General features: G+C 43.1%; 1 protein-coding gene and 1 pseudogene across 1 annotated transcript in view; one reads left to right on the plus strand and one right to left on the minus strand.

Moving 5' to 3' along the window:
• PLAC1 (placenta enriched 1) overlaps positions 1 to 26,682 on the minus strand; it is a 92,565-nt gene that overhangs the window by 65,173 nt on the left and 710 nt on the right. The window lies entirely within an intron of this gene.
• On the plus strand, positions 10,853 to 22,383 carry LOC104004007 (small ribosomal subunit protein eS7-like; annotated as a pseudogene).

Consider the following 26,682-nt stretch of genomic DNA (forward strand, 5'->3'; position numbering starts at 1 on the left):
ATGAGTGCTTAACAGGTATGGGGATCTTCTTTGGCGATGATAAAAATGTTCCAGAACTAAACAAAGGTCATGATGGTATAACATTGTGAACGTACAAAATGCCACTGAATCATGCATGTAAAGGCCTGGGCCCTAGCCCCTGTCTCAATGCAGCTGGTGGTTTGTTGGCCCTCTTGGCCTTGCCCCTGACCTGAGCCCATGTAGGAGGAGAAAGAATAGTAGGAGTGGAAAGGTGCCAGCAAAACCCAGAGCTTTAAGCCAAGGCCCAGCAGAAACAGTGGTGTCCAACTCAAAGCCACCATTCCTTAGGCTGCTCCAAGCTGACCAGCCCTAGTGGAAGCCACGGATGGCCCTACTATTGAAAAAGGTCACTCTCCACACTTCTGCAGGGAGCACAAGGAGGCTGATGTTATTAAGCCCTTACCGAATCCTCCTTGAGCAATCACCCAACACTCCAAACACCAAGATTCTTGAGCTGCAATCAGGAATGTCCCTGGAGTGAATTAGTTTTGGCTGGGGGGTGGGGGTTGGATTGAGCAACGAGCTCCAGTCTGGGGTCTAGGGGTAACTGGAGCATTTGAAATTTGTTACCCAATAAAAATCTCTGCTAAGGCTCAAGACTGAAATAACTCAGCTGGGCTCTGGACTCAGCAGGGACCATTCATTAACTAACACTTCTCATCTGTGATAGTTACAGACAGGTTTTTTCATGCCCCCCAAAACGGGCTTTAACGTTGCAGCTGGCAGACAGCTGTGGCCTCACAGTGTTTACATTACCCAGACTAATGCAGTCTGCGCAGGAGACACAGAATGAATCTGATTTAGCTTTTGGAAAATGGGATTTTGAAAAGTTCCGTGGTTTTCTCTCACCCCTCCCTTCCTGAGCTGCAGAAAGACTGAAGGTGGAACGAAATAGGCATGGCTAGGAAAAGGAGACTCTTGTTTCTTGGGCTGACACTCTTCTTTATTTTGGACTTCTTTGTGTGACACCTCCAGGTGGTGAGAGCTGAGTTGAGGCCTTAGGATTAAGACAGCCAAACGGTGGTTCATCACTCCTGAGCTTTGCCTTATTGGTCAGCATGAGCTCCCTGGGGACTTAGCACAGCCGGCACAGAGACAGCTGGGCAAAGTCCCCTCAGCAATGGTCTAGTCCCTTTCACCTCTAGACATGAAAAGTACAGCTGTGCTCATAACCAATTGTCCACAAAGTGCAAATGGAAGCTGGTTAATCCTATTGGGGTCTGTAGGACCTACCACACTGCCTCATGGGGAACCTACTTTGGTTCCACAGTCCTTTTGCATTGTTTCCTCAGGTCAGTGTTAACTAAGGTTCCCAAGTCCTGTCTATTCTTCTTTCAAAATACATCAGACATCCTCCCTTCTTCTCTGTCACCATTGCTACTGCTTTGGGTCAGGGCCATATTTCCTCATATCTCCCAGGGCAACATCCTTCTAACTGATCTCCTCTTCCTGCCTTCTCTTCCAGATGGCTCCTCCACAGATCTAACCTTCTATCAAGTCCCATCCCGTCCTGTCCCATCCCATCAACACACATTTCCTGAGTGCTGACCACGTGTTAAACCCTTTGTTAGGCATTAGGGATATATGCATCAACCAGATGTAAGCTGTTCCCACAAGGAAATCAGTTTGAGGGAAGAAGTACAAGGAAGCAGTGAATTACAGGAAAATGTGTAAAGTGCTAGGATAAGGCCCAGGGGGTTGTGGGAGCCCAGAGAATACCAAAACCAGTGTTGAGGGGAGGCTGAAGAGAAGGCTCCCCTGATGTGGTTTTCATCTGGCCACTCACCTCTTCAAAATGCTCCATTTTGCCTCCACAATCTGTCTCCAACCTTCTTTTTCAATCAAACATCCCATTAACTCCCTCGAAAGAAATCTCTATTCCAGAAAGACTAGTCCCCTCAATGTTATTCAACATACATCTACTCTCCTAGCCCTTCAGCTTTGCTCTTGCCCCATGCTCTTGCCCTACACCATGCCTGGTTCACCCTATTTTGGGGGTGTATGGCTCCTGTTGGTAGGCATCATTTCTTCCCCGTCTTGTCTCCCCCTAGCACTGGCATTGTACCTGGCACACAGGGTCTGTTGACTGATGGCCTACTAAGCACATTTTCTTTTCACTGTGGTACTAATAGGACTCCAACAAGCATGATCAATGGTTTTGCTGCTCTTAGGGTTATCAGGAAAATCTGTGAATGCAGATGAAGGAGTTTGGAAAATTGCTGATACATTTCGGTCAGACTGTCCCCAGCTTTGTCCTGACCTCCTGCAAAGGTCAGGTTGTGAATAATCAAGTAGAGATTAGCAGTTTCAAGGGTTCCAGTAGGCGTATAGTTGGATATATTTTCCATTCTGATTTAAATATTAAGCTTAATTTGTTTTTGGCTTTATTATTTTTTGTTTTGTTTCATTTTGGTCCTGAGCCTGTTGGTCAGGGCTAATTTGTACAGCTGCTTTTTCGTTTGATTTCTTCCAAGAAAGCAAGAGGAAATAAGGTTGCCAGCAAATTTGCAGTTACCAAGGTTTTCCTAAGATGAATATTATTTTTCTCTTCTAATACTGCCAAATACAGTATAAAAAGAAGCATGTGATTATTCCACAAATTTAGTTGTACCAGGGGTCAAATCCTGTACTCCATCCACATCCTGATGTTGGAAGACCTATAATACAGATCTTCTGATCTACTACTTAGGAAAATTGTACCATATTTCCAAAATTGTAAATTCACCCTGATTTTGTGCTTGGATTCTCAGACTTGACTCCTAGATTTTAGCAAGAAGGGCCAAAGGGGCTGATTTGGGCAAGGCAGGGGAAAGGGAAGTAGTGGAGAAGCCAGGACAGGAGAAAGAGCACTGGAGTGGGAGTTAGGAGCATCAGGTTCTGGTCCATGTCCTGCCACTGACTAGCTGTGTGACTTGAGCAAGTCACTTCCTCTTTCTGAGCATCTACACAGAGGGATTGGAGTAGGCAAGCTCTAAGGTTCTTGTCTGTCAATTATTATTGGACTCTGTGGCTCTGGGTTGGATATTTCTATAAAGGGGGGAAAAAAACCCCAAAGGCTTATGGGTATTAACAAGGCTTCTTCCCACTGGTTTGCACTTATGAGGCATTTGCCCAAGTTCATGCTTGCCCATTTTGAAGCCTGAGAAGAGCTCTCTGGAAGAGAGTGCCCATGTCCTTGCTAAAGGAGTGCAAGCCTAACTGGGTAGCTGGTACTGAGTCTGAGTTATGCCTGGAGGCCACACGTTTAATGGCTTTATTGAGATCTAAATTACATTCCATACAATTCACCCATTTAAATGGCACAATTCAGTGGTTTTTAGTATGTTCGTGGAGTTCTGCAACCATCACCACAATCAATTTTAGAACATTTTAATCACCCCCAAAAGAAACTCTGTACCATTAAGCTGTCACTTTTCCATCCCTGAATCCCCACCCTGCTCAGTCCTAGGGAACCAGTAATCTAATTTCTATTTGTATGGATTTGCCTGTTTTGACATTTCCTAGAAATGGAATAATATGATGCAGTCTTTTGTGATGGCATCTTTCACTTAGCATTATGTTTGCAAAGTTCATCCGTGTTGTGGCATATATCAGTTCTCTACTCCTTTTCATGGTTAAATAATATTCCCTTATATGGATATACTACATTTTGTTTATCCATTCATCAGTTGATAGACGTTTGAGTTGTTTCCTCTTCTTGGCTATTATGAATAATACCGCCATGAACATTCATGTACAAGCTATTGTGTAGACATATGTTTTCACTTCTCTTGGGTATATGTGTAGGAGTGGAACTGCTGAGTCATATGGTAACTCTATGTTGAATTGTTTGAGAATTTCCAAACAGTTTTGCAAAGTGTCTGCACCATTTTACAGTCCTGCCAGCAGTGTCTGAGAGCTCCAATTCCTGGAGGTGACGTTTTGATCCTGTCCGATTGGTAGAGGATACTTTCTAGGGTTGGTGGCTTGGAGAAGCCCTTTCCCTGGGATAGTCTGACCATGCAATCTTAAGTTGTTAAGGGAACAACTTTCATAAGCAAGTATTTTTTACACTTGCTTATAAAATATATAATTATAAAACATATTGCTGCCAAACAAGCTGGGAGGTCATGTGAATTGTCTGCCCAAGCAAAAGGGAGTGTGGTGTTTTTTAATTAGAATAAGGATGAAGGATATTCAGAACCTTGGTCTGTCAGAGAACTTGGAACACCCAAATGCTATATTTCATTCACATTTCTCTCTCTCTCTCTCTCTGGAGACAGGGTCTCACTCTGTTGCCCAGACTGGAGTGTAGTGGTATGATCATGACTCACTGCAGCCTCAGTCTCCTGGGGTCAAGCAAACCTCCCACCTCAGCCTCCCGAGTAGTTGGGACCACAGTTGTGATCCACTACACCTGGCTAGCTAATTAAAAAAATCATACAGACAGGGTCTCACTATGTTGCCCAGGCTGGTCTTGAACTCCTGGACCCAAGCAATTCCCCTGCCTCGGCCTCCCAAAGTGTAGGGATTACAGGCATGAGCCACCTCACCCAGCCAAGTTTCTCTCCAAACTTCACCTTATCCGTGGAAGCTTTTCTGCAAAAACTTCCATCCCCTCACTGCACCTCACCCCTCCTCCGAAATGCACTTCCCTGCACTTTGAATCTCATCAGGATTTTGTTTCCACTGTGTGCAATCCTGGCTCCCACAGCCATTTTGAAGCTGTCCTTCAGCAGATTTGAAAGGCCGTTCTTTATCCCAGTGAGATAGAAGCTCATCAACTGCAAAACTCTGTAGTCTTTCTAGCTCTGAGTGTGATTCTGTACATTACATATTTGCTGCCTAAAGCTAAGGTGCTGCCTAAAGCTAAGTTTATTGTACAAACTGGAACACTTTTGTGGGTGAAGGGCACAAATGTGCCTTCGATAATGACACTAGGACAGCAGGTGTAACACAGGACTATCCTGAGCAAACCAGTACCTACGTTCCCCCTACCTAAAACACAAAGTTCCTTTTTAACTTCTATTGTTCCTACCCCAAATCCTAGGAAGTACTGGTTGACACCAAGGCTGAGTAGGCAGATATACCAAAAAACCCTCAACTCCCTCTACCCCAGAAATGATACAATGCTTACAGAAAGTAGCCTTGAAAAGGGTTAAAACTTACATGAGCCCACGACAAACCCTTGGCATCTTAACACAAGTCATTTGACAAAGCATCCTGAAAGTGTTTCTACTGAATTCCTATAGGTCTCAAAGGCCAATGATGGCTTCCTCCAAGTCACCTTTTCCCAGGATCCAATTGCCATATAACAAAATGAGCTATAAAGGCTACAGAGTTTCACATCTTGATAAGGTTCTATCTCACAGGATAAAGAATGGGTCTCAAATCTGCTGAAGGGCAGCTTCAAAATGGCTGTGGGAGCCAAGATTGTATACAGTTGAAGCCAAATGCTGATGAGATTCAAAGCGCAGGGAAGTGCATTTCGGAGGAGGGATGGGATGCAGTGTGGGGATGGAAGTTTATGCAGAAAAGCTTCCATGGATAAGGTGAAACTTAAAGAGAAACTTGAATGAAGTATAGCATTTGGGTGTTCCAAGTTCTCTGACAGACCAAGGTCCCTAATATCCTTCATCCTTACTCTAATTAAAAGATATCACGCTCCCTTGTGCTTGGGCAGACAATTCGCATGACCTCCCAGCTCATTTGGCAATGCTTGGGAGAAATCTGGCCTTGCAATCAGACTAAATGATGTGTTACCCTACACTTAATCTCCACCATCCATCAAAATCCAGGGGCCTTGGCCTCAGCCCCTCGACAAGAGGCCCACAGTACCTGGGTAGGATTTCATTCAGCGAATGAATGCAAAGCCCCTAATTCTCCATCCACCTCAGTCCTCTGTAAACAGTTAAAGACTGCAGCCAACAGCAAAAGAACTGCCAACCCAAATGAAAGCAGTGAGTCAGCAAAATAAAGACAGATGGATTAACTGTAGCATAGGCAACAAGAAGCAGGCCCTACTTAGTTCTTACCAGATTGCTTTCCCTCAATTTCAGGCAACCCAGTGCTCACATGGAGTCCCTCATGAGCTATGCTGGAGATAGGGGAAAGCAGCCGCTGCACCCAGGGGTGTGTGTAGCCATAGGGGTGCAAGAGAATACTGCTTTAATCCATAGTTTCCAGGTGGTCCAGGCATGGGGAAGGGGACAGGATAGAAGGAAGAAGACATTGACCAGGCTTTCCCCCAACTGTTCCACCTCCCTTGTCAAAGGGCCATTTCCTTCAATAGCCCTATTTGCAAGTATTCTTCTCTGTTTTCCATTAACCATACTTATTGGATCACATATTCCAGTTTGTGGACACACCACTATCGTCACCATAACTTGCCCTGTTCTTGCCCATCAGCTTACTCAAGCTCAAAGTTTAGAGATAGTAAAGGGTTGAAATTATGCTTACAAAGAATTTGGGGGATTGTAGGCTGGGCGCAGTGGCTCATACCTGTAATCCCAGCACTTTGGGAAGCCAAGGCAGCTGGATCACTTGAAGTCATGAGTTCAAGACCAGCCTGGCCAACATGGTCTAACCCTGTTTCTACTAAAAATACAAAAATTAGCCGGGCATGGTGACACATGCCTGTAATCCCAGCTACTTGGGAGGTTGAGGCAGGAGAATCGCTTGAACCTGGGAGGCAGAGGTTGCAGTGAGCTGAGATCATACCACTGCACTCCAGCCTGGGCAACAGAGTGACACTCCATCTCAAAAGAAAAAAAAATTGGGGGGATTGTATGTGAATTTCCTTTATCCATGCCTATGATGGCGCATCCCTATTACTGTATTTCCTGGAACACAGCAGGTGCTCAATAAATTTTTGTGGAATGAAAGAAAAAATGGATGACTGAAAGCTCTTACACAAAATGTGGTCTGAAGCCCATAAACGAGAGTCTACTGGAGGGGAATCCTTTGTTTAAATGTCCTTTTTTGGTTGTTTTTAAAGTAATGCATTTTTATTTCTCAGAAAGAGGATGATGAACATTTAACTTGCACAAAATATTCACTGGCACGTATCGTTTACTCTGGGAGCAGTAGCCATGTCATTGACCACACAAATAGCAGAAGACACAAAGCATCAGCTTCTACTTCAAAATTCATTGTTACTTTTACAAAGACTGCTTAAAAATGACCATTTTTCACATGCAGCTATGTTGAGATATTATTTTATAAAACAAGACTTGCCATTTAGACTAAAGAGTTGTTCTCCTTAAGTTTTCTAAGATAATTTTTTGTGAATGAGCAAAAAGTGAGTTGACAGTTGTTGAGGTGTTGACTATTAGCAGAAAAATCTTATAAATAGTTCCATGATGCAAGTATTCTATGAATGTCATATGATGATTCAAATAGAAAATCAGTTAATTATATTTCAGCACTAATTCTATTTTTTTCAGATTTTGTTGCCTTGATATTTGTATTTTTCATTAATCATCACTACTTTCCCAAAAGATCTCAGTAGCAGAGTTAGGTAAAGAAAGATTCCCATCCTCTATTTCTCCTGAAGCTCTCTGCTGTGTCAACATCTGCAGCATAATTCCGGGTGGTATAATTCTTTGGTCCTGCTCTTACTCTTGCCATTCCCTCTGCTGGGTGTGCCTTCCTGGCTATTGCCATTGCTGGCTCTTTAAAAAAAAAAAAAAAAAAAAAAAAGCAAACAAACAAAACCTTTTATTTTAGGTTCAGGAGTACATGTGTAGGTTTGTTATATAAGTAAACTTTGTGTCACGGGAGTTTGGTGTACAGATTATTTCACCACCCAGGTAATAAGCACAGTACCCAATATGTACTTTTTTGATCCTCACCCTCCTCCCACCCTCCACCCTCAGTTAGGCCCCAGTGTCTGCTGTTCCCTTCTTTGTGTCCATGTGTACTCAAAGTTTAGCTCCTACTTATCAGTGAGAACATGCAGTATTTGGTTTCCTGTGCCTGTGTTAGTTCACTTAGGATAATGCAAATGTCTTTTTTTACTCAATCAAGGAATCAGTCAATCAACAAGCATTTCCTAGCATCCCCCAGGTACCCAGCATTTTGTATGCACCCATCACCTTGGCTACATCAACATTTTCTGACGACTCTCCTCAAAAGGCCATCTTCTTAAGCTGACATATGTCTACATGATGGTTTCCATATTCCTAAAATCTTTGATATTTGGGGTTTCTTAGAAGGGCTCCCAATAAATTACAACTGCCTTTTTCTGATGAACAGTCCTTAGAGAAGTAGAATATTCTTAAGAATAATTCCAGATGATTCTTGGATATGAACAGGAATGGAGATAGGAATAAACACTTGACTTAGCTGAAGAAAGGAACAAGCATTGGGGAGTGGTGGGGTGGTGGGTAGGGAAGGAAATAGTTCCCACTCTACACCCAGCTAGTCTACCCTTCCCACAACTACCCAGTTTGTCCACAGAATTGAGGCTGTTCTACTTTGACTTTTTCCAAAGTAAAATAATTAACTGAGGTGAAATTCACATAAAATTAAACATTTTAAACTGAATAATTAAGTGGCATTTAGTATATTCACATGTTGCATAACCATCACCTCTATCTAGTTCCAAAACATTTCCATCATTCCAAAGTAAAACCTCTTACCCATTAAGCAGATTCTTCTCATTTCTCCCAGACTCTGGAAATCATCAGTGCCCCAACTCTACAAATTTACCTATCCTGGATATTTCATGTAAATAAAATCATACAATATGAGGCCTCAGTGTCTGGCTTCTGTCCTTTAGCATAATGTTTTCAAGGTTCATCCACATTGTAATCCATATCAGTAAGTTCATTCCTTTTTATAGCCGAATAATATTCCACTGTATAGATACACAATATTTTTTGTTTATCTATTCATCATGTGATGGATGCTTGGGTTGTTTTCACCTTTTGGCTATTGTGAGTAGTGCTGTTGTGAACACACATGTGCTTGTACTCATTTGAGTCCCTGTTTTCGATTTTTGGGGAGTATATACCTAGAAGTGGAATTGTGGGGTCATATGGTAATTCCATGTTTAACTTTTTGAGGAACCATCAAACTATTTTTCTACCCTATTATTTTAATACCTTCAAGGATGAATAAACACTACAATAAAAGTGACCAATTCAAAGTCACTAGCATCTGTGAAGCTGACCTAGGTATGCCTGAGCTTTTGTCCCATGACTTTGGGAACTGCTTCAGGATTCTAGTTGCTTCAGAGACATCTTGACTGGGAGGGTTGTTTCTAGGGGGTCCAATCAGTGATATCAGGGACTCAAGCATTTCCCTGAGATTGGCTCCTATGAAAGTTACTCAACATCATCTCCAGTCAATATGAAACATTTCTGGGACACCTCATCTAGCCCTTTTTCCTTCCGTCCTTCCCTTCTCCTTTCTTCCCTTCCTTTATTCATCTAACAAATGTTTATTGGGTACCTACCATATTTTAAGTAGTGTGCTAGATGTTGGGGGTACAGATAAATGAGATGCAGTTTCTGTCTCTGGGGCCACTGAAAATGCTGAAGAGATGGTACATATTCAAGTCAAGGTGCCAGATAGCATAGTAGCCAGGAAAGTTCCAAATGTGGACACTGTGTCCCACACAGATACCACACTATAAGCTCCTCAAGGCAGTAACTGTGTCCTGTTCTTTGCTATATCCCTAGAGCCCAGCACAGTGCCTGGAGCACATTTGCTGTCAACAAAGCAACCTTAGAAAGGTCTGAGTTATGGGGCCAGGTGCAGTGGCTCGCACTTGTAATCCTAAAGGTTTGGGACGCTGAGGTGGGAGGATCACTTGAGCCCAGAAGTTTCAGACCAGCTTGGGCAACGTAGTGAGACCCTGTCTCTACAAAGAAGTACAAAATTAGCTGTCGATGGTGGCATGTGCCTGTAGTCCTAGCTACTCTGGAAACTGAGGCGAGAGGATTGATTGAGGCCAAGAGTTTGCCTAGCCTGGGCAACATAGTGAGACCCCATCTCTCCAAAATAAAAAAATAAAAACCTAATTAGCTGGACATGGTGGCACATGCCTGTAATCCCAGATACTCAGAAAGTTGAGGTGGGAAGATCACTGAACTCAGGAGTTCGAGGCTCCAGTGAGCTATGATCACACCACTGTACTCCAGCCTGGGCAACATAGTGAGATCCCATCTCTACAAAAAAGAAGAAGAAGAAGAAAGAAGAAAGAAAAGACTGAGATAGGCTGCCTGGCAGCATCAGCCCATTACCTTTTCCTAGCACCACCATGAGCCTGCATGGTTCCCTGTAGCCATCTCTCTTTCCTTAGTTCTGTCTTAGGCAGGTAGCACAGAGTGGGTATCCTTTGGGTCCTGTATTCTCTGACCTCCCTACAATTTCAGAATGAGTTTTCTTTCAGAAGTGTTTTTATATTTCAGTTTCATGATGCCTTCCTCAAAGAGGAACCCAGATGATGTGAGGAAGTGAGACCATCTTTCCCAGGAAGTAAATTCACAGTGAGCAGGAAAACCCTCAGTCACCAGCTTGATGTTTGTCTCTAGAAATAGTCTTCTATCAGCCTGTAGCTTAGGGTGGAGGTGGGAGCTGAGACGTGGGCAGGAGCCAGCCCTGATGCTGATGGTGTTCCATGATTTGGGTATGCCTCTCTTTCAGTTCGTTCTGTGTTCTGCTTTCCTTGGACCTGAGTGCTAACCACAGAAGTTTCCAGAAGAAAACTGAGGGCAGCAGAGCACAGATGTTGCCAATTTCATAAACTACTACTTCAGTTCACATTCTCGAAACACCTCCTGGACACAAGTAATAAAAAACTACAGAGTCAATGGCAAATAAGGGGAGGGAATTGAGAGGAAAGATGAATATAGAGGGAAAGGTGTTTCAGATGAGATTGGAAACAAGAGGAGTGGAAGTGGGGGTGAGGTACCCCAACCTTCACTACAGAGAAGGAAAAGGCTTTCATGCAGGAAGCTGCTTTGAAATAAAGAAGCCCTGGGGCAGCCTGCAGACTCTAACTCTAGTCAGTCTCAGCTCCTTTAGGGCCAACTCTTGGCCTTGTGCCCTTTGGGGTTGAACCCTCTAGATCCATGCTGGAGTGCAGAGGTAGAATGTGCAGAACACGTCCCCAAAGGGTAGACAGACCATGGAATGACACATTTGAAGGGATTTGATTATGTTAAAAATCAAGAAACTAAAGCTACCAAGGGTATTTTTTTCCTTTTTAAAAAAAGACCCCAAACTTCAGGCAACAGACTGTACTAGGAGCTCCTTTGTGAGATCTACCTACCAGCTTATGGGTGGGTTGCTACCTCCAATAAAATTTCCATTTGAACTCCTATTGGGGATGGCAAATATTAATACTATGTTAGGAGCTTGGGGGTACAATTATGAACCAGACACGGTCCCTGCCCTCAAGGAATTTGCAGTCTAATAGGGAAGAGAGATAAAGCAGACAGCTAATTATAACATGGAATGATGAGGTCTGGAAGTTGTTGGGGGAGGACAGAGGATGAGCATTTAAATCACTCTGAAGTGTCAGGGAAGGCTTCCTGAAAGACATGATGCATAAACTGAAGAATGAGTAGGAGTCAGCCAAGTGAAAGGGAAGGGGGAAAGGATATTCTAGACAGATGAGCTTTGCAGGAGTAAGGTTTGCTAAGAAAGATTAAAGCAAAAACTTACAAAATACACAATCATCAAAAATGAAATGTTGATCAATACAAGCAAAAGCTAGCTCTTTGGGAAGACCATGAAAATAGGCAAAGATTAGCAAGTTTGCTAAAAACGAAACAAAACAAACAAACAAAACACATCAACAACCACTCAAGAGTAAAAAGAGGCAGAGGAAGGGAGAGGAAGAAGGATAGGGAGAGGGAGAAGAAGAAGAAAAAGAGAGAGAGAGGACAGAACTGTATTTAGAATATATTAAAAATCAGATATGAAGGGTGGGACTAAACAAAAAATAAAAATAAAAAAGACTATATTAAAAAGTATAAGAGAATATTATTCTTAGTAATTGTGTAAGTCCTGGTACAGGTATAAAATTATAAATAATTGGTATTTTGTATTAATATTTATACCAGTAAATTTGGAACGTAGATGAAATAGACAATTTTCTGGGATACTTTACCAAAATTGGCTTGAGAGCAAGATGAAAATCTGACTGTATCAACAAAACTAGAGAAGAAATGGAAATAGAATCAAAGATGTGTACACCTCAGCCCCCTTAACACACACAAGTAGTCTTTAAAGGTAAAGTGTACAACAGCTTTAAGGAACAGATAATCCCTTTACCAAACAAACTATTTCAGAGCATTAAAAAAGATGAGAAACTTCCAACTTATTTTCCAAAGCTATCATAACACCAATGCCAAATTATATGAGGACAGAAAACTAACTCTATACAAAACCCCTGAATAAATTATTACCAAATCAAATCTCGCACTTTGGAAAAAGAAGACTATACCATAACCAAGTAGGGTTTATCTCAGAAATTCAAGGCTGGTTCACCATTAGAAAATATACCAATGTAATTCATTATATTTGCATAATAAAGGAAAAGATAATATGATCATTTCAATAGATGCAGCAAAAATGTTTGATAACACTGAGTTGAGTACTCATTTGCTCTTAGAAAGCTCTAAGAAAATTAGAAATACAAGGAAACTTTAACTTGATAAAAAGTACTTTCCAGAAAGGTACAGAAAACTTCATACTTAAAAAGAGGCAGCAAGTGTAGCAGGGTAGTTAAGAACACAGTCTCCAAAGCTAAGCAGTGGAGCTTTGAACACTTGTTGGCTGTGTGACCTTGGGCAAGTTACTTAGCTTTTCTATGCCTCAGTTTTCTTATCTGTAAAAGAGGAATAATAATAATAATAATAATAATAATAATAATAATATCTATTTCATAACATTGCAGGAGGATTAAATAGCCTAATATTTGTAAAGTGTTCATAATAACATTTCACACACAGAAGCAATACACAAGTGTTTGTTAACAAATTTGGAAATATTAGATGTTTTCACCCTTAAAGTCAAGAACAAGACAGGAATGTCTATTTCTACTGCTACTCTGCTATTCAACATTTTACTAGAGCTCCAAGCCAATGCCATAGAATAAAAAATAGAATTAATAGCATCAGAAAGGAAGAAACAAAATTGTCAATATTTGCAGATAATATAATCATCTAACAAAAAATGAGGTCTGTGTCTGTCAGAAAAGAAGTAAAAGAAGGAAATTCTTCTCTCTAGGGTATTCCAGTATCAACTTTTTTTCTAGACATTTCTATAAATTGAACATTGAGTCCATCATCTTCCTTCCATGTCTACTGCTCTTCTTGACTTCCATTTTTCTGTCAATGGCACCACCACTTTCTTTTTTAAAATTTAATTTAAAGTTCTGGGATACATGTGCAGGATGTGCAGGTTTGTTACATAGGTAAACGTGTGCCATGGTGGTTTGCTGCACCTATTAACCTATCACCTAGGTATTAAGCCCTGCATGCATTAGCTGTTTATCCTGATGCTCTCCTCCCCCTGCCCCCGAGACAGGCCCCAGTGTACGTTGTTCCTCTCCGTGTGTCCATGTGTTTTCATTGTTCAGGTCCCACTTATAAGCAAGAACAATGGCACCACCACTTTTGAAGTCACCAAAAACTTTGGAAGACTCTTGGACTCTTCCTTCTTGTTCATCTCCCATATCCAATTACCTACTCTATCTGGTTAGTTTTTCCTACAAAATACTTTTCAAATGTTTTCTATTCTCACTCTCATGTCTCTAGTCCAGGCGCATGTCAACTCATGCCTCAAACAATGGATATCCTCCAGTCCCTCTCCAAGTCATGAAGTGCTCCATAGGCCAATTCTATTCGAAGACTACTATCGTCAAGTCACTCTCTTGCTTAAAAATCTCTGGTGGCTTCTCCCTTCCTATCATATCCAGTCTAAACTCCTCCAGTTGGTAGCCTTTTACCATCTTGCTGCACCCAATCTAACACAGTTTATTGTCTCCTACTCCCTTTATATGTATGTACTCTCTGCTTTAGCAATACCAGTATTCTCAATATCCTCATCCACCTCCTTTCCTTTTTAATTCAGTACCTTTGTTTAATTCAGTGCCTCGTATTGTCCTGTCTCTCCCCCTGAGTGTCTCCAAATCTTCCCCATTTTTAATGGTTAGCTTAAACAGCACCAAATTTTATTTTCTCAAGTGAGATAATGGATACCATACTGTGCTCATTTAATCTTCTCAGCAACTTTTAAAGTACTTATTCATTTTCACCCCATTTTATGGATCACGTATAGTGATTTGCTCAAGGTTCACATTGCTGATAATGGTAGATCTGGAATTCAAAGCCATGTTTACTGCCCAACCTCAGAGGTCATGCTCCTAACCACCCCTCTGTTCTGACTTTCTGGGATGTCTCCCCTGGCTGCCTCAACCCTCTCTGACCTTCTCTTCCTTTTGTTTGGCTGCTACGCATTGTTGTGTAGTGTGTACAAGTTTAGCTCCCAGCAAAACTGTAAGCTTTTGGAGGTCAGGATCCACTGACTCTGATCTCCTACTTCTCTGTCTCTTCCTCCCTGCAAGAGCTGGGCCCACGATGTACAGTTGATTAATTGGTAAGGTTGATCAAATATAGCTAAATATATAGGAATTTGGCCTTGGTATCCAGTCTTCAAGAAACTTTTTGAGTAGCTTGAGGATAATGCAAGCCCTTCCCATTCAAGCGTGAGTTTTTAGGCCCAGGAAGGGAAAGGAGGAGTAGAATTATTACATTTCCCAAGAAATTTCCCCTAGTCCCCTTCCCCGATGATCAGGCTTCTCTCTGCATAGCTTAGGTCAATGTTGCATGACAAATCTTCCCTTTACATACGGTTGGACCAGGCCAGATTTTGTTAGCATGTGCAAATAGAGCCAAACCTGTCAACTTACAATTGTGCAAAATCTGACTCCTGGGAATCTTCCAGAAGTGAGCCGGGGAAAACTAATATCTGTCCTACCTACCTCACAGGGTCATGGTGAGAATCAAATGAGATAATGGATATGAGCACATTTTGAAGAGTAGCAATGAAAAGCAGCTTGCTTCTCGAGCCTGGAGTGGAGCAGTAGGAGCTCTTTGGTGATTTCAAGGCCAGGTGAAGGGTGGAGGCTCTTCTGAAATTCTTGGACTCATCATTTCCCAGTGGTTGTAAGACTTGCTTTCCGGCAATTCTTGGGAAATTTTACTTTATTGTGAGACTTCTCCAACTACATGGGAGTTTGTCCTTGACTTCCCTTTTCCTTTTTCTAATTACCCTTACTCAGCTAGTTCACAGTACTTTGAAGGATTCTACAAGATAAGCTAACTTTCCCTCCTTTTGGTGCGTTGAAAAGACAGTATTTTGCTGGTGACTTACATTTAGATTTTGAACCTCTCCAACATCAGGAGCAAGTGATATGGGAAAAGCAACTCTGAGATTGATGACTTCCACGATGGTCTATAAATGATAATTAGCCACTGAATGTTATTGGATAAATAAGGAGTGCCTCTCTGCTTCCCCTGGAGAGACCAAATTCCCTCAGAATTCAAGTGTTAGAAGGCACAAGAGAACCTAGAAATCTAGAATGGAAGGCTAGAGGTGAGAGTTAGAGAAGATATTTTTGTAAGAAAGAAAGTTTTGGTTCAAAAGATTCCAATTCTGAAAGTGAAGGACTTTGGGGAAAGCCAGGGGAGAGTGAGCTCAGCTTGGACAGGGAAGAGGAAAGAGTGCCGACTGTGCAGGGACCTTGGCCAAACGGCCCTGGATCAAGACTAGACCGGGCTTGCAGAGGTAGCCAGAGGTATTCTGACCAGGGAATTGAGCAAGATTTATTGCCTAAGCTGGCCTCAACTGGACAGAGTTTGGCTTTGGGTCTGTTTTGTGTGTTGGGCATGCATACGTACCTCCTTACAGTTGAAGCTTTCAGATAGTGAGCCATGTCCTCAGCAAAATGGGGCCAAAGGGAGGTTGCTGCTGGTGTCAGAAGTGGGGACAGAACCTGAGAAGCAAAGCTATGGAAAGTACCCCAGGCCTCCGAAGGTAGCCGTGTAGGCAGGAAATAGCAGCCCTCTTGTCCCCCACAGCTCCTGGGCCACTGGCTATCCTATCTACATTTGAACAGTATGCACCCAGCAGACTGGGCAGCTGGCCGAGAAGCTCATTATTGTGACCCATCCCGTGGCCTTCTGGGCCACCAGGTTCCATGCATCTTATTCCACTGCTCTGCTCTACTTTTGCTTCCATAATACTGACTCTCATGAGCTGCTGTGTTGAACTGAGGGAATGTTGTGGTCTTCTATGTGTGTGCATGCATGCATCTGTGTATGTGTGTGTGTGTGTGTGTGTGTGTGTTGGAGGGGTCCCGAGTGTCCCCCAGCCTCAGCCTCTCTGACTCCAGGCTTCAGAGGGTGCCTGTGCCTATGAACTTTGCTTGGCTAGCCTGCTGGATGGAGAGAGATGAGAGTAAACCCCTGCTGGTTCCATCCCACACTCCCCGTTATGATAGGCAGTGAAGCAAATCATTTGGGCAATTGCCTGACCTTAATGGGATAGAAAGGGCTCCTCTCTTGCTTGAAAGGAACATCCAAGCATGTGCTTAGTGTTTAGTTTTCCTGGAAAAATAATTTTTCTGGCATGCTAAAGAGGGTGAATTTGCCTTCAGAAAGGATTGTGTCATATCCATAACCTTTGCAGCCTCTCTATCATTTCCATGGATGAAAACTTTGCATTCAGGGGAAGACGAACCAAACATCTGCTAGAATAAGGTTTCAGTTTTCACTGCAAGAAAACTGTGTTGTGTAAAGAAAAATAGAGATACACCCTTGGGCAGTTCTTTGGGGGTAACCTAGCAACCCATCGAAATCAAGAGATTTTTGAAGGATACTGCAAAGTAGAATCAGGTCTGACTGTTCAGTGTTATGATTTTAAGGGCACTGAGTACAGATAGCATGCCACCCCTCACCCCCAGCACCCTGCCTGGAATTTCAGCTTTTAGAAATTCATTCCTTTTATTTGAAAGACCTTATGTGTCTTCTGGAGTCACGTGTTGAAGAGTAAAATACGCCTGGGAGGAATATCACCTAAAACCCTATCAGCTGATAACAGCTATCTCTTCAGTGAAGATGGAGAGCCTGGGATGGGACAAAATGATCTCTGGGAATAGCAGGAATAGGATGCCTGAGTGACAAGAGGGGATAAGGGAATGAAAGGGAAAATGGAAGACATGGCTAACGTAAGATACCATAAATGGAAGGAACCTCATAGACCATCTATACCAATGCCTTTTAAAAAAACATTTAAAAAACGTGGAGGCTGGGTGCTCACACCTGTAATCTCAGCACTTGGGGAGGCCGAGGTGGGTGGATCACTTGAGGTCAGGAGTTCAAGACCAGCCTGGCCAACATGGCGAAACCCCGTCTCTACTAAAAATACAAAAATCAGCCTAGCATGGTGGCACATGTCTGTAGTCCCAGCTACTCAGGAGGCTGAGGCATGAGAATCGCTTGAACCCAGGAGGCAGAGGTTGCAGTGAGCCGAGATTGTGCCATGGCACTCCAGCCCGGGTGACAGAGCGAGACTCCATCTAAAAAAAAAAAAGGTTAAAAAATAAAAAACATTGGAACCCTCTCCTCAAACACAGAACCCCATTATGTACGAAATGAATACAAGTGGGGCTGCTCTGGTTAAAGTGGGGGCAAGAGCCTTGGGACCCAGTTTACTCAGACTCTCTACTGCTTAAGCTAAGAGAAAAGTGAGGCAGGACCACACTCACCCAGATAGTGAGAATCGATGGTTCAACATGAATTTTGTGGGCCAGTTTGTTAAATATAGCCATTGTTAAAAGTGAAATGATCTAAACTTACAATTAGGTTATATTAAAGACAAAGCAGGCTGGGCGCAGTGGCTCACGTCTGTAATCCCAGAACTTTGGGAGGCCAAGGTAGGCGGATCATGAGGTCAGGAGTTTGAGACCAGCCTGGCCAACATAGTGAAGCCCCATCTCTACTAAAAATACAAAAAATTAGCAGGGCGTGGTGGCGGGTGCCTGTAATCCCAGCTACTCAGGAGGTTGAGGCAGGAGAATCACTTGAACCTGGGAGGTGGAGGTTGCAGTGAGCAGAGATAGTGCCACTGCACTCCAGCCCAGGTGACAGTGGGAGACTCCATCTCAAAAAAAAAAAAAAAGACAAAGCTAATGAATACTCAAAACTCATCACTTCCTAATTATTTTACTACACTTACTGTTACCTATGCTTTTGAGGTTATTTACATCTATTGTATCTGTATGGTGGAAATACGCTATGATGCCTTGCTGTTGCACATGTATTCCGGACTCCTTGTTCAGTGATGTCATGTCGGGAGCTTGAAATTGGCCATGGTGGGAGCATTTACACCATGGAAATCAGCAAACACTATAAACCAGCATTCCCCTCCCTGCTCAACTGAGGGAGGCCAGCACGCCACTGACTATACTATAATGTAAGTCACCACTTCCTTGGAAGCTATACTTCCAGCAACCTCAACCATGTGGAATGAAGAGGAAATACATCCAAATGGCCAACCATTATCACAAAACACATCCACTTTATACTCCGTGGGAGAGAAAAGCCACTGTAAGGCCCTAGCCTAGGCAAACATGTGTTAAATAACATGGCAGATAAGAAGTGCTGGGCCTCAGAAAATGGTAACCCAAACGATGGCGCTTTGGCATGCTGAGTACTTTGAACAAAAGGAGACTGGAAGGTCTCAGAAGCCACCTCAGAAGCAAAGTCTCTCTCTGACCTTCTCCTACCCTCCTGTCTCCCGCCCCGGGGGGAATCACAGAAACTAGAACCTCTCTCCCCCAAGGCAACCCATACAATCTAGAAAGGTCACTTCTCCCTTGTAGACCCTCATGCCAGAGAGTTCCTGCCCTATACCCTGGAGGAAGGAATGCTACACAGAAAAGCCAAGAAGAATCTAAACAGACAGGCCTTACTGGGTACCCTCTGCCTTCAGTCTATTACCATTAGATCATACCCTTTATCCAATCACATTTCTAAACATTCTTTATAGAACCTAAGCATAAAAATACTCAATTTTCCCTGGGTCTTTGGGTCTTCATTTCTGAAATTTCCCATGTCATGTAAAACTTTGATTAAATAAATTTGTTAAATGCTTTTCTCTTGTTAACTGTCTTTTGTTATAGGAGTGTCGGCCATGACCCTTATGATGGGTTAGGAAAGAGATCACATCTTTCTGCTCCTACAGAAACAACACGGTGACAGCAGCACGGAGAGACAGCTGACACTGGGAAGTCTCGGCACCACAATCTGGAGCCTTTTATTACAAGGGTAAACAACCCGACTTATTCCCGAGACCCTCAAAGACCTCACTGCATCACAGCCCAGCACAGTTTAGGAAGTGGAAGTGTTCATTCTCTGATCCCCTCAAAATGGGCCAAATTATAGGCAGAACAAGTTCCATAAGAAGGCTCCAGGTCTGTCGTGTCCACAGCACCCAACACAGTGCTTAGTGCACAGAAGGCCCTGAATAAACAAATATCTATTTAAATAATGAAACCAATATTCACAAGCAAACTCCTTGCCTCTTTTACCACTGTTTCCAGAAAAAAGACTCAGGATGTTTAGTTTCAGAAAGCAGTGGAGTGTGAATACATTTCAAAAGCTATCTATCCCAAACTGTGAGACTTGGGCTTCTTCCTAAGCCAGCACTCAGCAAGGAGAAGGCCACGTTCAGTTTGAACACTAGGATCACGAAGCCCAACGGCAAGAAGCCAGACAAGTTCAAGTTCGGCATCTCCCAGGCTCTCCTGGAGCCAAAGATGAACGTGGACCTCAAGGCTCAGCTCAGGGAGCTGAATATCACAGCAGCCAAGGAAACTGAAGTTGGTGGTAGTCAGAAAGCTGTCATAATCTTTGTTCCTGTTTCTCGACTGAAATCTTCCCAGAAAATCCAAGTCTGGCTAGTACGTGAATTGGAGAAAAAGTTCAGTGAGAAGCATGTTGTCTTTATTGCTCAGAGGAGAATTCTGCCTAAGCCAACTTGAAAAAGCCATACAAAAAATAAGCAAAAGCATCACAGGAGCTGTACTCTGATAGCTGCGTACCATGCGATCTTGAGGACTTGGTCTTTCCAAGTGAAATTGTGGGCAAGAGAATCCACTTGAAACTGGATGGCAGCTGCCTTGCAAAGGTTCATTTGGACAAAGCACAGCAGAACAATGTGGCACACAAGGTTGAAACTTTTCTGGTGTCTTTAAGAAGCTCATAGGTAACGAAGTTAATTTTGAATTCCCAGAGTTTCACTTGTAAACAAAAATGACTAAATAAGGTAATATTCACAGTAAAAACAAACAAATAAACAAATAAAAACAACAAAAAATGAAACTGAGTTCCAAAAGGATTGATACCCAAAGGGGCCAAATGTCTACTCTTGGATAAATCTTTGGTATGAGAACTCTAATGCCCTAATGATGTCTGATAAACAGGAAATGACTTTATCAAGATGCGGAGCTGACTGTCAGCGCCATGGGTTCTCCCAACTGTCCCTACTCCAAACATCTCTGGCGTCCCTCTTCTCTCCCTTCTGTGCCTGTTCCCTTCACTTTCTAGTCTCTCACCCCCTCACCTTTTTCCCCCCTTTCTTCCTCTGTCCTCCTCATGCCCTTGGCCTGCCAGTCATCCCCCACCTGGCCCCAATCACCCACCAGGCCAAGTCCTGCCTGAGACCCTCAGGCTGGAGAGATTGCTTCCCCCATACCCAGACAAAATGTGTTCAGTAGACAAATGCGTTGTCTCCAGCCTTTACAAAGGAAGCTCACCTAGAGCCAAATACTTTCCTTTTCTCATTTCTTAATTTCTACGGGGGGAGGAGGGTATCGTGTGGGTGTGTGTATGAGTATCCCAGACGACTGTGCTGTATCCAAAGTACCTTTTATCCCTGTGTGTCCTTGCAGCCTACTTTGGCCTATCTAAAGTTTATAGTATTGCAGCAGAGGAACGTGAGCCTATTTCCTGATTTTAATTAAGCCTTTTTGGGTTACAGTGACCCAGAGGCAAATATCTAGTTAGTTCAGGCAGACTCGGAAAAGAGCTTAGGCTGGAATTGCTGGGTGAACTGAAGGTTTTCCCCAGAAAACACCCACGTTGGCAAGTCACGTGGCTCAAATAGGATGGATAGTTGGTAGGCTGCCCTTTTCTTCTCTGGCGGCATGGTCAGTAATCTGACTATTGGTCTTCACGGACATTTTGGGGTCCTTCTAGAGGATCTTGTGATTTGCGGCCAACCCTAGTGAAGTTTGTTATTTCTGTTCTCTGGTTCTACAGGCAACTGCTCCCAGGTGAGTGGTGCGGCTGGCCCTTGGTCAGGTTGACTCCATAGCAGGGCTATCCTAGGAAACCTCATTTGAAGATAAACCTGTCACCACAGGGGTTGAATCAATAGGGAGAGAAAATTCAGAAGTGGGCTTGGGTGAGGAAAAGTAATCTGAAAGAGTCTAGCTGGCCAGCTGACTTCCAGAAACTCTGCTGGAGCAGAGCAGTGCTGGCCAAGTTACTTAATCTCTCTGTGCCTCAGTTTCCACATCTGTAAAATTGGTTAACAATAACATCTACCTCACAGTGCTGTGGTGAGGATTAAATAAATGATATATCCAATATGCTTACTCTAGCATCTGGCACATAATATGTGTTTTTAAAAGCATGGGCGGGGGTGGGGGCAGTTACAGAAAATCAAAACTGTGGATTTCTTAAGAGACATGGCAGAGCTGGAATAAACTGTCATGCAAAATCCTTGAGGCCTGATCCCCCAGATGTGAGGTCCGCGGCTGCTCTCTGCTACTGTGGTCCATCAGTCTGTGTCACTGCATAACAGCGCAGGTGGAAGTGTCCTTGGGCTAGCAGGCTCACTGAAAATTCAAAGCACATGCACTCAGCACAGTCATGGTAATAATAGTGGTAAGGAATTGGAAACTGTGGTGATGGCTTCCCGATTCCACAATCATTACAGTCCAGGTGTGCCTGTGGGGCCACATATGAGAAGAGTCCTGGCCCAGGCCCCTCATACACTCTCCCCAGGCCCTCTCCTCAGGCCTGATGGCTCATCTCTCTCATTCCTGAAGGTTCTACCAGTGGCTCAGGGGCCATGTTGGCAGGCCTGGGTCTTCTTGACACCCTTCCCTCTCCTAACCACCTGCTCACCCTCCAGGCTTACAACAAAAACCAGACACATCACTACCCACCCTTCTCCATTTGGTTTTTAACCTTAAGTGAAAAGCTGCTTGTCTTAAAAAAATTAGAGATCCTGTCTTTACCTCTGAGACACTTTGATTTAGAGAAGACAGGGGACGTCAGTGCTTCACACTGAAATGCGAACATTTCAGGCAGTGTGACAAGCCAATGCAGTCCTCTGCCATTGTGGGTCCCTAAAATGACATTGGGCCTTGCTCTACCTTGTCCCAATGCAGAGGGTGAGTTAGATGCAGAGCTGGGTTTTCTAGGACACCTGAAGAGACCAATATGAGGTCAGCATATGGCTTCATGGGTCTGTGGGCACACAAGGCCCCTCAGAGCTCCTGCTCTTGTCTCAGGATTGTTCTTAAAACATTGTGACTGGGAGTCCTAGGGCCACTTCTAGTAGGAGTTCAATTCCACAGACCATTAAAAAAGTCATTTCTTAGAAATTCAAGTCCATATCAGGAATGATAAAAGGATGGCTGTCTCCCAAGGTCTGCAAGCTGTGTAGGATTTAGCTGCAAATAAATAAAATAAATAAAGGAATCCAGTCCCTTTTTGTTAATTGTGCCAGTGCTTTCATTTTTCAGGCAATTTCAGTTCAGTCCAGATCTGGTTTCTGGAGTCACATTTTTCCAATCATCCTTCCCATTTTCAAGGAGGAGTCTTATGTCCAAGTATGTGATTTGAATTTGCCCAGGTGCTGCCAGTTAGGGAGGGTTTTCATATTCAAAGCTGCACATGCTTTGGAAATGTGACCCCAATGATTGCAAGAGGAGGCAATCATCTCTGGAGGGGAGGGGTTGGGGGAGGAAGCTTGTATGGGAATTAGTGGGCTCCATCCTTGGACTTCAGCATTTCTCAGGCATCTTGCCTGCTCTGTCTATTCTCAGGCCTTTAACTAGCACCATTAGTGGAGCTTCCATCCCTCAGTGCAGTCCTGTCGCTGGAGCCCTAGACCTGGTTCTCCAACTGCGTATGGCAGCACTGCCCTAGCTGGAAAGCTTGTTAGACAAATACCCAAATGATTCTTACGATCAGGCAAGTTCAGGAAGCCTAGGCAATGTTTTTTCTACCCAGATGTTCCACCATCTCCCAAAGCACAATATGATTAAAACCATACTCATCCTAAAAGCAATTCATCCTAAAAACTGTATGAAAGAATGAGACATAACTGTACTGAAAGAATGAGACAGATCTACATGTGGTTATATGGAACAGTCAGGGTGTGCCTGTGGGGTTCAGATGAGAAGAGTCCTAGCCCAGGCCCCTCATGCACTTGCTGACTTCACCTCTCCCCAAGCCCAATGGCTCACCTCTCTCATTCCTGAAGGTTCCACCAGTGGCTCAGAGGCCATATTGGCAGACCTAGGCCTTCTTAACACCTCCAAGAAGGCTCCTGAAGTGAAACAAAAAAGCAGGCTGCTGCCATTACAGTGGAAGCTCGCTTAGCTGACGTCTGTGGGGCCAACTCTCACAATTAAAGGATGCTCTCCATTTCCTGTGTAAAATGCACTGATTGCTACCCACAGTATTCTGGATGCACTTGGTCACCACTCCCTAGTGGGTCCAAGCACTTCCACTTTTACTGATTTTTAATTAACTAACTACTCTCCCAGTTGAATAGATAAGAGAGTCTACTTGTAGCTAACAAAAAGATGCATAGCATGAACCTATCTATTTATTAACAGAATTTACAAACACATACATAGGCTTGTAAAATGCAGATAAAATTTCAAGAAATGTGACCAGTGGTTACTTCTGGGAAGGAGTATTGGGTGTCTGGGGCAGAAAGGTTCCCCCCATACCCTTTTTCACTGTTGTTGTTGTTGTTTTTTACAATGTTCATGCATTATTTTTTCCTGAATTTTATTTTGAAAAAATTCAAACGTACAAATAGATCAAAGAAGTAGAACAATGAACATACATATAACCACCAAGATTCCACAATTAACATTTCAACATAGTTGCTGTGTAGTTCTGTTTCTATCAGTCAATCTATTTACACACACACACACACACACACACACACACATATTTGAAGGTCACAGGCATCATAACACATTCCCACTAAATTCTTCAGAATGACTCTTTAAAGAATAAGAAGATTCTCCCTCCTAACCACAATATATTATCACAGCTAAGAAAATAAACAATAATTCCTAATATAATCTAATTTCCAATCCATATTCAAATTGCCCCAATATTCCCCAAATGTCTTTCATAGCTTTGTAAAATCCAGAATCCAAAACCAAGGTTTGTGTATTGCATCTACTTATGTCCCTTTAGTGTCGTTTAATCTAGAACAGTGCATGCTCCTAATTTTTGTGTGTGACACTGAATTTTTGAAGAGTTCAGGCTAGTTGTCTTGTAGAATATCTCATATTCTGAATTTGTCTGTTTTCTTATGGTATGTGTGTTTTTTAAAAAATAAAAAGATTTAATAGCAATAATAATAAAAGAAACCAGGCTCTGTTTTATATAAACAGCAACCTTAAAATGAGTATGCTATCCCAATATGCCTAGTAGCAGCATTGCCCAGTCTTCTGGTTCCCATATCAGATTCTTTAATCATCCCGCTGTCCTTCTTTCTCCTTATTCAGCCAGTTCCCAAGTCTGTGAATTTGCCCTTTGACATGCCTAATGGCTTAATGCCTTCTCTAGTCCCACCATGCCCCTACCCTGGATCAGGCCTTCAATACCTCAGCCCTAAAGTATTGCAACTGCCTCCTAATTGACCCCTCTAGTGCCAGAATCGTCCCCTGAACACCTGCTGCACTGTGAATATAGAAAACACACTGCCTTTTCTACGTCACTCCTATCTGGAAAACCATCAATGGCTATTTCCTATTTCTTATCTTTCTTCAGTCAGAGCCAGCTTTGAACGTAGCCTTCAACACCAGACAGACACCGATCTCTACCTAAATCCTAGTGCTGCCATTACTTGCTGAGTGGCCTTAGAGAAGTCACTAGGCTTATCTGGCCTTCCATTTTCTTATCTGTAAATTGGAAATAACAGTTGTGCCTACCTCTCAAGTTTGACCAGCATTTGCCCACAGAGCTCCCACCTTTTCTAGGGGTCACTCCAAGCCTCATCCTTTCTTTAAGTCTCAGCTGAAGCCTTGCCTCCTCCAGGAGGACTTCTTATTCACAGCAGCACCCCCTCTCTGAATTTCCATAGCACTTGTGGTCTATAGGGAATAATTTAGCAGATACTAGTCTTATTGCCCACTCATATTTACATTTTCCTCTTTTTTTCTTTTCTTTTTTGAGATGCGGTTGTGCTCTGTCCCCCAGGCTGGAGTGCAGTGGAGTGATGATGGCTCACTGCAGCTTCGATCTCCTGGGCTCAAGTGATCCTCCCATCTCAGCCTCCTGAGTAGCTAGGACCACAGGTGTGCCCCACCAAGCCTGGATATTTTATTTTTAGTTTTTGTAGAGACGGTGTCTCCCTACATTGCTCAGGCTGGTCTTGAACTCCTGGGCTTAAGTAATCCTCCTGCCTCGGCTTCCCGAAGTGTTGGGATTACAGAAATGAACCACCATGCCCAGCCTTTTTTTTTTTTTTCTTTTTTAACATTTGTAGACATTTTCAACTTATCTGCTCATTTGGATGGCCAGGGCCCCTTGAGAGCAGGAGTAGATCTACCCATTGTTTCTCCTAGAGCCTCTTAGAGAGCTAGTGCTATGCTGAGCATCCAGCAGCTCCAAGCTGTCACTTGACCGTGAGAAGATGCTTTGTTCATCTTTAGAGTCCTCCTTTAACTCTGATTGTCTCTAACTCCAGTGAGACAGGAAGGACCAAGGGTTGCGACCATCATCCAAATAATCATAGTAATTCCACCTATTTATAGAGCACCAATTATGTATCCAGCACCTGGAATATACGGATGCTCCTTGACTTATGATGGGGCTATGTCCCAATAAAACCATCACAAATCAAAAATATCATAAATCAAAAATGCATTCAGTACCCTAATAAGCCCGTCATAATGTCAAAAAATTGCAAGCCAAACCATTGCAAGTTGGGGACTGTCTGTATATTCTATTTGATGCCAATTAAGCAGATAAAGAAACAGAAGATCAGAGAGGATAAGCAACTTGCCCAGGGTCACTCAGCTATTAACTGCTGAAGCTGGAACTTGAACCCAAGTTTGTTTAAATACAGAGCCCATATTTGTTCCCTGCTGCCTCTGTAGTAACAGTGATCAGTATATTGATAGAAAGAAGGACAAGTTATTAGAGCTGCTGGGATTAGAATGCAATTTATTCTAGTACTCTTTTTATAAATGAGAATGTCCACCCTGAGAGTAACATTGTGCTACCAGTGGTGGTGTAGTTTCTGTGAATCTGTTTCCTCTGAGAATCAAGGTCCAGAGACATGCCTCTCTGTGGTCATGGGAGAGAATGAGACAAAGCAGCTCACAATGGA

The sequence above is a fragment of the Pan troglodytes genome, chromosome X, assembly GCF_028858775.2.
Source record: "Pan troglodytes isolate AG18354 chromosome X, NHGRI_mPanTro3-v2.0_pri, whole genome shotgun sequence".
NCBI classification, from domain to species: domain Eukaryota; kingdom Metazoa; phylum Chordata; class Mammalia; order Primates; family Hominidae; genus Pan; species Pan troglodytes.